Source organism: Carcharodon carcharias, chromosome 25 (assembly GCF_017639515.1).
Source record: "Carcharodon carcharias isolate sCarCar2 chromosome 25, sCarCar2.pri, whole genome shotgun sequence".
NCBI lineage: Eukaryota > Metazoa > Chordata > Chondrichthyes > Lamniformes > Lamnidae > Carcharodon > Carcharodon carcharias.
The window spans coordinates 12,725,187-12,735,964 of NC_054491.1; positions in this window are offsets into that span (position 1 = coordinate 12,725,187).

Genomic DNA, 10,778 nt, shown 5'->3' on the forward strand with positions numbered 1-10,778 from the left:
TCCATGATAAAGCTAAAGGAATGTGACCTTTGGGTCAGGATAAATAAGTTCCAACATACTACCCCTGTGAATTCTAAAAGACATGTATCCACAGATATGGAAGGCTATAGCAAAACCTACTACTGTACAACTTTCAGCGTTTAATGGTTCACTTTTTCCATGTGCAAGATTCATAGCCCTGGCGTACAAGTGCAATCAATCCTCTTGGGTGCCCCAGACATTCTACATCATGGAGACTAAAATCCCAGTGATCACAGGTCTGCCAGCATGCCATGACAATCCATGGAATCAGTCAGACTTCACACGGGAGATCCACCTCAGAAACTACTCCTATCGCGTCAGTTCATGACCTAAAATTGAAATATCCAGAATGTTTTGACAAAATTGGCAGTTTCAAGGGAGCTGCAGCATTACACTTTTAGGAGATTGCAAGTCCCTCAATTGATCTGGTATGTTTTGTGCATTGTAAATGTCTACAACTACAAGGAGAGATGGTGAAAGATTCTACATTACAGAAACTGTGGGAAACCATCACTGAAGGATGGCTTGATTCAATTCAGCAAGTCCACACACATGCAAAACCATTTTGGCCTCACCGAGATGGGCAAGGCATCTCCTGGGGAGTCATTTTTAAAGGCAGGCATTTCATCATACCAGATTCTTTGCAGCCAGATATTCTTCAACAACTTCATCACTCACACATGAGCATAGTTCAGAAATGAAGACTCACAAGAGAGACAGTCTATTTCCAGGTATGATCAATAACATTAAAGTCAGCGTCAAGAAGTGAGAGGCATGTCAAGAGCATATTTCAAGTCAGCATAAAGAACCATTGATTCTGCATGAAGTTCCTACCCATCTTTGGCCCAAAATCACATACAACCTCTTTCATGTCCATGACACTGACTTCAAAGTCATTGTCGACTACTTTATCAAGTACTCCATTATTCAACATTTGGACAGTATGTCAAGCACAACTGTTGCGCACACTCTGTGGCTATTTTCAGTTTATTTGGTGTGCCTAGGGAGATCTTTACAGAGAACAGTCTGCAACTTATTAACTAGCCATTTCAGGATATGTATGAGAAGTGGAATATTTATCACATCGCTTCTTCTCCTCATTAGCCTCGATCTAACAGCCTAGCTGAATGAATGATTTGCACAGTGAAATCCCTAATTCTCAAATGTAGATAGACCAAGCAAGTTCTACACATTGCAATGTTACATCTGACAGTGACACCTTTAAGTGCAACTATTCCATCATTAGCAGAGCTCATGTTTGGCAGACCAGTGCGTACTAATTTACTTACTCTAACCCATTCTATTCACTCAAAACCTAGAGAGCAATTTTTAAAACTGCAAGAGAAGATGAACAACATATACAATAAAAATGCAGGTACAAAATTGCCAAGTTTACAGTTGGGACCACAAGTTCACTTCCAGGATCCCACAGAAGCTGAATGGCAACCTGCGAGGTGACAAGGATTTGTTTGGAACTAAGGTCCTGTGAAGACATTACACACAAAGGCGCAATGGTGAGGCATAACCGAGGACAATCAGACCCATTCCAGCTCCTGAACCACTGTGCGGTCCTATTGCATTGAGGACAAGATCCCAGATGCAACCAGGAACAGCATCCAAGAATGACAATCCCAAAGATGACTGAGCAACTAAAGAAACCTCCAGACAAGGTTCTCATTACAAGGTCTGGGCATACCAGCAGATTACCTTTATGCTTTAAGACTCATAAATTCATCAGTATTATAAACTTACATAATGGTAAGTAAACATAAACATGCATTATAAATAGTTCTACTTCTTTAGAAGGGTAGGGGGGAAATATCTTTGAGAAGAAAAGGGAATGTTGAAATATGCATTTAAGGGATAGCAGCATGCCATCACTAGAATGGAAGTGTGTCAAATTATCCAGTCTTAGTTTCATTTTGGCATGTGAGCAGAACACAGCACAGCTCTGATGTCTTCAAGCTTTCTACCTTTGTATAAATGTTCTCATGTTCTTGGTTTAAACAAATGAACCTACAACATGTTCACAAAATCTCTTATGAGCGATTGGTGCCTTTATATCATCATAAAAACATAATAGGAACCACACTGAGAAGAAAGCCTTCAGCAAGAAGCTGAGCAGGATGAATATTTCATGAGAAAGTAGCTCTTAACATGTTGTGGGTTGACACAGTTGACCAATGTACCACAATCCTTTTAATCGGCTAATTCAATTAAACAGTCCATCCTTGATATTCAAACAGTTACCGAGCACACTGACTAACCTTAATATTCTTTTTTGTCCCTACAACACTGGATGGCACTTTAAAGGAAGTCAAAGGCATTCCATACCACCCTATAAATAATAGCTAAAATAAGATGCCAGCAAAAGTCAAGTTAATTAGGTAAATATAGAGACCAACAGCAGAATAAAGAATGAATTATTTAGGAAGAAGCAACCTTCTTTAATTTTATCTATTTCCAGCACCACTCCCCACCTCCACTGGCAGTGCTTCCTGCTGAGATGGGGATTCCAGTCCTGGCTGCTATCTACTACCTTGTTGAAGTGGCCTAGATAGTAACACACACAGACTATTCAGGCTGTGGATGAATCACACTGAGCCGAATCGTGCTGTCATATGATTTGTCTCTCGCCCCTTTTCCAGGTAATTGGCCAGGCTACAAAGTCATGGAGTGAGGTTACTTAATATCTCTTTCAGACAAACATAAACTTTCTTCTGACATACGCTACAGGAATGTTAAATTGCTCGGGTTTCTGTATGCATAAAAGGGTTGTACAAAACCAACAGTCTACAGCAATGCTCTGTAAAATATCTGTATCCTCCAAATAATGGCATTTGATAATTGTGGGCAAGATATCAGAATAACTTTGATACAGAATGGGCCAGACCAATTTAAAAGACACTTACAATAGTCCAATTCAGATTGGTCATGTCTTCCACCACACTCCCTAATCACTTACATACATTGCTGCCCCCTAACTCCAGTGGTCTCTTGACATGCCTCCCAAAAACTTTAACTCATCAAAACTCTGCTCTCCTGTACCAAATCGGACTCCCACATTCTACCTTTTTTTGTGATCTACATTTGCTCCTGGTTCCCCAATGTCTCAAATTTAAAAATCTTATCCAATGAAATTCCTTCACGACTCATCCAGCCTAATCAATGTGATCTCCTCGGCCGTATAACTGTTCTCATTCTCCTCTCTGTCTGACCCCAAGGTCTAGTGAAGCTTTCCTCTCCTTCAATTCAGCCCACCATTGATAACTGCCTCTCACTAAACACCTCCGCATCTCCCCATCTCTTAAAGGCCTCCCTAAAATGCATCTCTTCAACAAAACTGTTGAACACCCCTCCTTGCTTTCTTTGGCTTGTCATCTATTTCCCCACACCCCACTGTGATGCACCTCGAAATGTTTGTCAGTCAATGAAGAAGGTGCAAAGGAGTCTGTGTGTCGTCCTGTTATGAATTTCACACAAATGGGAGCATGAGAGAGCAGGAGTACAGGAGGTTCAGCCCTTGCAATTGTCCAACAGGTTTGAGGTTTTTTTCAGCTTGTTTGGATGAGAGTGGGGGCTGCAGGATGGATGAGCCAATTGGCCTTGGCACTGTGGTACAGGAATCCATTCAAGCGCGGTGGAGGGGGGGGAGTTACAAGGAATGTAGTGGTTGTAGGGGTGTATAGCCCGAGGGATTGACAACATTCTCTGCAGCAAAGAGCGTGAGTGCAGAAAGCTGTTTTGCCTGCCTGGTGACATGATTCAGGACATCTGTCAGGGCTGAAGAGGATCTTGCAGTGGGGACTCAGTTGTCATGGTCCAATATTGGTACCAATGACATAGGCAGGAAAAAGGAGGTTCTGCATAGTCAGTATGAGGAGATTGGCACCAAATTAAGAAACAGAACCTCAAAGATCATAATTTCTGGATTATTACCAGGCCATGTGCAAATTGACATAGGACAAATCAGATTAGAGAGGTGAATGTGTGGCTCAAAGGCTGGTGTGGGAGAAGTGGGTTCTGGTTTGTGAGGCACTGGGCACCAATAGGGAAAAGTGGGATCTGTACCATTGGGTACAGATCCACACCTAAACCATGCTGGGATTGGTGTTCTTGCGAGCTGCATAACTAGGGAACTGGAGAGCGTTTTAAACTAAGTAGTGGGGGCAAGGGTACAAATTTGGGAAGATGTGGTAAATCAAAGAATGGAGACAAGGCAAAAGAGAAAGGTATCATTATGGGAAATGAAAAACAGACCGTGACAGGAAGGGATAGAATGTAAAAATCTAACAGTAAATCAACAGATGAGACTAGAGGTTATAAAAAGAATAAAAGGATAAAACTTAAGTCTCTGTATCTGAATGTATGTAGCATATGAAACAAAACAGATGAACTGAAAGAGCGCTAAAAGATAAATAAGTACGATTTGATAGCTATTACAGAGGACATGGATTACGACCTGAATATTAAAGGGTATAGGACATTTAGAAAGGACAGGAAGTAAAGAAAAGGTGGAGGGGTGGCTCTATTAGTTAATGATGGTGTTAGCACAACAGAGAGGGATGACCTAAGTTCAGGAAGCTAGGATGTGGAAACGGTTTGGTAGAGATGAGAAATGGTAAAGGCAAGAAGTCACTTGTGGGAGTCGTGTTAAGGCCCCCTAATAGTAACCACATAGTAGAATGGAGCATAAAAGAAGAAATAAAAGGAGCTTGTCAGAAAGTCACAATGATAATCATGGGAGATTTTAATCTACACATAGACTGGAAAAGTCAGATGGGCAAAGGTAGCCTAGATGAAGAGTTCATAGAATGGTTTCTTAGAACAGCACATCCTGGAGCCAACCAAAGAGCAGACTATACTAAACCTGGTATTGAGCAATGAGATACAATTGATTAATGATCTCATAGTGAAGGCACCCCTAGGTAGTAGCAACCATAATATGCTTGAATTTTACATTCAATTTGAGGGAAAGAGGAGTGGATCTGAGACTATGTTTTTAAACTTAAATAAGGGTAATTATGAGGGCATGAAAGCAGAGCTGGCTAACGTGAATTGGCAAATTAGGTTAAGGGATAGGTCAATACAGATGCTGTGGCAAACATTTAAGGGGATATTTCAGAATACACAGAATGGATACATTCCAATAAGTATGGAAAAGTCTAAGGGATGGACACACTATCTGCGGTTAACTAGTAAGGTTAAAGATAGTATCAAAAAGAAAAAGTATATAATTTTGCAACGATAGGTGGAAGGCCAGAAGACCAGAAGATTGGACAGAATATAAGGAGCAGCAATGGACGAATAAAAGATTAATAAGGAGGGAAAAACAGAGTATGAGAGGAAGCTAGCCAGAAATATAAATACAGGTAGTAAGAGTTTCTACAAATATTATTAAAAGAAACAAGTTAACAAAGTAAGCACTGGTCCTATAGGAAGTGAGCCTGCAGAGTTGATAATGGAAAACAAGGAAATGGCAGATGAATTGAACGGGTATTTTGCATCAGGTTTCACGACACAGGATATAAGTAACATCTCAAGAGCAGCTATAAATCAGGAAATGGAAGGGGGGGAGGAACATGGAAAATTACAATCACCAGAAAAGTGCTACTGGGTAAATTGTTGGAGCTGCAGGCTGGCAAGTGCCTGGGTCCTGATGGACTTCATCCTAGGATCTTAAAAGAAGTGGCTAGTGAGATAATTGATGCATTGGTTTTAATTTTCCAAAACTCCCTAGATTTGGGAAAGGTTCCATTAGATTAGAAGTTAGCAAATGTAACTCCTTTATTCAAAAAGGGAGGGAGACAGAAAGCAGGAAACTACAGGCCAGTTAGCCTAACATCTGTCAGAGGGAAAATGTTAGAAACTACTATTAAAGAAGCTATAGCAGGGCATTTGGATAAGTTCAAGGTAATCAGGCAGAGTCAACATGGTTTTGTGAAAAGGAAATCATGTTTAACTAGCTTAATGGAGTTCTTTGAGCAAGTAACATATGCTGTGGATAAAGGGGAAAAGGTGGATGTACTGTACTTAGATTTCCAGAAGGTGTTTGATAAAGTGCCACATCAAAGGTTATTGCAGAAAGTAAAAGCTCATGGTATAGAGGGTAACATATTGGCATGGATAGAAGATTGGCTGACTAACAGGAAGCAGAGGGTAGGCATAAATGGGTCTTTTTCAGGTTGCAAGATGTAACAAGTGGTATGCCACAGGGATCAGTGCTGGGACCTCAACTATCTATAGGTTATATAAATGACTTGGATGAAGGGATGGATGGGATAGTTGCCAAATTTTCTGATGACACAAAGATAGGTAAGAAAGTAATTTGTAAAGAGGACATAAGGAGGTTACAAAAAGATATAGATAGGTTAAGTGAGTGGGCAAAGATCTGGCAAATGGAGTATAATGTGGGAAAATGTGAAATTGTCCATTTTGGCAGGAAGAATAAAAGAGAAGTGTATTATCTAAATGGTGAGAGATTGCAGAGTTCTGAGATGTAGGGGGATCTGGCTGTCTTTGTGTATGAATCGCAAAAGGCTAGTATGCAGCTACAGCAAGTAATTAGGAAAGCTAATAGAATGTTATCATTTATTGTGAGGGGAATTGAATACAGAGCACTAATGAGACCACATCTGGAACTGTGTGCAGTATTGGTCACCTTATTTAAGGAAGCATATAAATGCATTGGAAGCAGTTCAGAGAAGGTTTTCCAGACTAATACCCAGAATGGGTAAGTTGCCTTATTGGTTGGACAGGCTGGGCTTTTTTCCGCTGGCATTTAGAAGAGTAAGAGCTGGCTTGATTGAAGCATATAAAATCCGGAGGGGACTTGACTGTGTGGATTTGGAGAGGGTATTTCCTCTTGTGGAAGAATCTAGAACTAGGGATCACTGTTTAAAAGTAAGGGGTCACCCATTTAAAATGGAGATGAGGCTAAATTTTTTCTCTCAGAGGTTTGTGAGTCTTTGGAACTCTCTTCCTGAAGAGGCGGCGGAAGCAGAGTCTTCGAATATTTTTAAGGCAGAGGTGGATAGATTCCTGGTAAGCAAGGGTTTAGGTATTTCAACAAGAATAATGGATGTCAGACCTCTCAGCAAAGCCTTATTATGTATGTTTGGCTGAGAGCCCAAGCATCCAATATTCTTGTTGAAACAGTTGCACCCCAGAGAAAACATTGCTTGATTAGCAGCTCAGGCTTTCTGACATCTGCGATCAATTTCACAATGGGCAGAGTTTTGCTGAGAGCAAACAGAGGGTGTGGCCCACTCGCCGACGCATAAAATGATGCGGGATGATGTTGGCCGGAACCCCCGACATCATCCCAGTCCATTTAAATTTTCAGGAAGGTGGGCCTGCAGGAAAATCAGCTGTGCGCCCGCCGACCTGTCAATGGACAATTGAGGCCATTGACAGGATCAATTATACAATTAAAGGACTTGCCCGTCCAACCTTAAGATTAGCGGGCAGGCCAGGAGCCCCAGTGGCAAATAGATAAAACATGAAACCTCATCCATCGGCGGGTGAGGTTTCATGCAGGGTTTTAAAAAGTTTAATAAAGTTATAGTGTGAATTATGAACATGTCCCATCTCATGTGACATTGTCACATGAGGGGGATATGTTAGGGAATTTTTTTTTTTCTATTTTTAATATTTTTAAAACTGTCAGCGATCTCCCTGAGGCAGCACTTAGCCTCAGGCAGATGTGCGCTCTATCGTGCACATGCGCAAAAGAGTGCACTCTCACTTTTGGGGATTCCCTGCGCCTGCACAGGGAGTGCATAGCGCTTCCCACCGGACATCAAGCTGGGTGGGCTTTAATTGGCCCGCCCACATAAAATGGCGGCAGGACCCGCTTCTCCGGCAGGGATTGGCCCCCCCGCCCGTCGGAGATTGCGTCGGGCCCACCCACCCGACAGGCAGAAAATTCTGCCCAATGTTTATTTACACAACATTAAGTGGTTTCAAGTGCTTCTGGTTTAGTTACTTTAAAGGGCCTGGATGATTGATACTTTTATTGCCTTGTAATGGAGTGACTTTTTTAACATAGTGGGAAATAATGAATGAATGAATGACTTTTTAAGCTTGTTTTTGCACATCCTACTGTCACTGAAGGGTTCATCAATTCTATACAGTGTACAGTGGGTCAATGGGCATACATGTGCCATAATTTGGCTTGGGGGAATGATGAACCATGGGGGAGGTGGATGGAATGTCATAGATTGGCACGGGGTCATGGGGGACCATGGGTGGTGGGTGGATGTCTTGCCATAGTGGATGTGAGGGGATATGAGGGGCCATGGGGGTGGATGATGGGTGGAGGAGCATAGCCTGCCATAGGGGGCTTGAGGGACCATGGGGGAGGTGGAGTGCCATAGCTTGGCATAGAGGGCATAAGGGGCCATGGGGATGTGTGGGGAGCCTAGCCTGGAATGGGGACATGAAGTGGCATGGAGGGGTCATGGGGTATGCATGGGGGGGTGTGTGGGGATTGAGTGTGTGTGACGGGTGAGGGCAGGACAGCCTTTGTATTTTTATTTTACCTATGACAAAGTCCCACAGAACTGAAATGGGCCTTTTAAACAGCCCGAGTCAGCACCCGGCAGACCCTGTGGCTGCCCCTGCGCTTCTTCCTCGGTCAGCTAGCCTGACACCAGCCCACACCCACCACCTGGCAATAAAGATCCGGCCTTTGTGGGCTAAGAATTTTCCCAACTCCCACTAGCCGCCCCGAGGATGAAAATTCAGGCCATCATCTCTGACAGTATTCCATGCTTAATAACCTCACGTATAAAAAAAAATTCTTCTAACCATTTTAAATTGCTCCGCATTGATTCGCCAACCAAAGAAAAGAGCTTTTTTTCCCCTATTCATCCCACAAGATTTCTTCCATTATTTTAAAAACCCATACTTTCAGTCTTCTCTGCTCTCCCGGAAATAATTTCAGTATTTAAAGTTCATCTTCGTAACTATAATTCTTTTTTTTTGGTTCTAGCACAAGTGTGGTGAATCCTCCCTGTACACTGAAGGCTTTAATATCCTTCCATAATGGGGTGAAAGAAAAGAAAGACCTGCATTTATAATGCGCTTTTCATCAGCACAGGACAGCTCAAAGCACTTTACTGCCAAGGAAGTGTCGTCACGGCAGCCAATCTGTGCACAGCAAGCTCCTGCAATGTGATAATGATGATAATATATTCACAGGTTATCTTGACTGAGGGATAAATATTGACCAGGACTTCCCAGGACAGTGCTGTTAAGGAGGGAGTTCCAGGATTTTGACCCAGTGACAGTGAAAGAACGGCGACATAGTTCCAAATCAGGATGGTGAGTGACTTAGAGGGGAACTTCCAGGTCGTGGTTTTCCCATGCATCTGCTGCCCTTGTCCTTCTAGTTGGTAATGGTTGAGGGTTTGGAAGGTGCTGTCTAAGGAGCCTTGGTGAGTTCCTGCTGTGCATCTTGTAGATGGTACACACTGTTGCCACTGTGCGTCAGTGGTGGAGGGAGTGAATGTTTGGGAATGGGGTGCCAATCAAGTGGGCTGCTTTGTCCTGGATGGTGTCAAGCTTCTTCAGTGTTGTGGGAGCTGCACTCATCCAGGCAAATGGGGAATATTCCATCACGCTCCTGACTTGTGCCTTGTAGATGGTGGACAGGCTTTGGGGAGTCAGGTGGTGAGTTACTCGCCACAGCATTCCTATCCTTTGACCTGCTCTTGTAGCCACAGTATTTATATGGCTAGTCCAGTTCAGCTTCTGGTCATTGGTAACACCCAGGATGTTGACTAGTAATACTACTAATGAACAAAAGCAGTATTGATAATATCAGGTTATGAAGTTTGGTAGCCACTAGCCATTTTGGTTTGCATAAACCACCACAAACCTGACTGTAGCAATAAGACAACCCTGATTTTAATTGGGGTTGCCTTTCATAAAAGGATTAATTTATCAGGCGCTCATCCAACCATAATTGAGGTAATCAAATAGAAACAAAAGGGACTTAATCATTTTCTGTCAACACTTATTTTATCAATTGATCACTTTTTTTATTGGTAAAGTCCAATTAATTGAATAGTTTTTTTTTAATTGCACATTTTATCACATTGGCAGTTGTGTTTTACATAATAACCGCTGTAACTTCTATGCAGGTGAGCTACAAGAAGACAAATTAAAACCTTGTCACTTGGTTCATTTGGTAAATTTGTTGCCCCGTGTCGAATCTTCACCTCACGTGTGAAAGCAATGAAACCTGAACCTAATATTTCATTGCACTTATAATGCAATCTATTAACTGGTGCTGTGTGGGTAATCATGCTCAGATGGAGACAGAATCAGCCTTTATACTTCTGCACAAGGAAAACCCTTATAAGGGAATGTGTTTCATTGAAAGCCATTCCCATTCACTTGTGCCGAGGCCATGCCACAATGGCAATGGCAAATCAAAATGAGATAGTTGTTCAAGTTTGAAATGCAATCAATGCATATTGACAGAAAAGCTTTTGAATACTTTACACATTATTGTATAGCCTTGGACAATGCTACCTCAGAGCTGAACTAAAGCACGCTATACAACAATGATCAAGATTGTAGCTGGGCAGTTACCCACGTGACTGCAATTTACCTGGCTTCTACCCGAGAAACGTCCTGAAAGGTAGCCCCGCCAGTTGCCGGGCTACTACAGATAGAGGTTCTCATACAAGCTGATTCATTACAACTGGGTTGTAATCAAGAAAGATGAATGAGGTAGACATGACTTG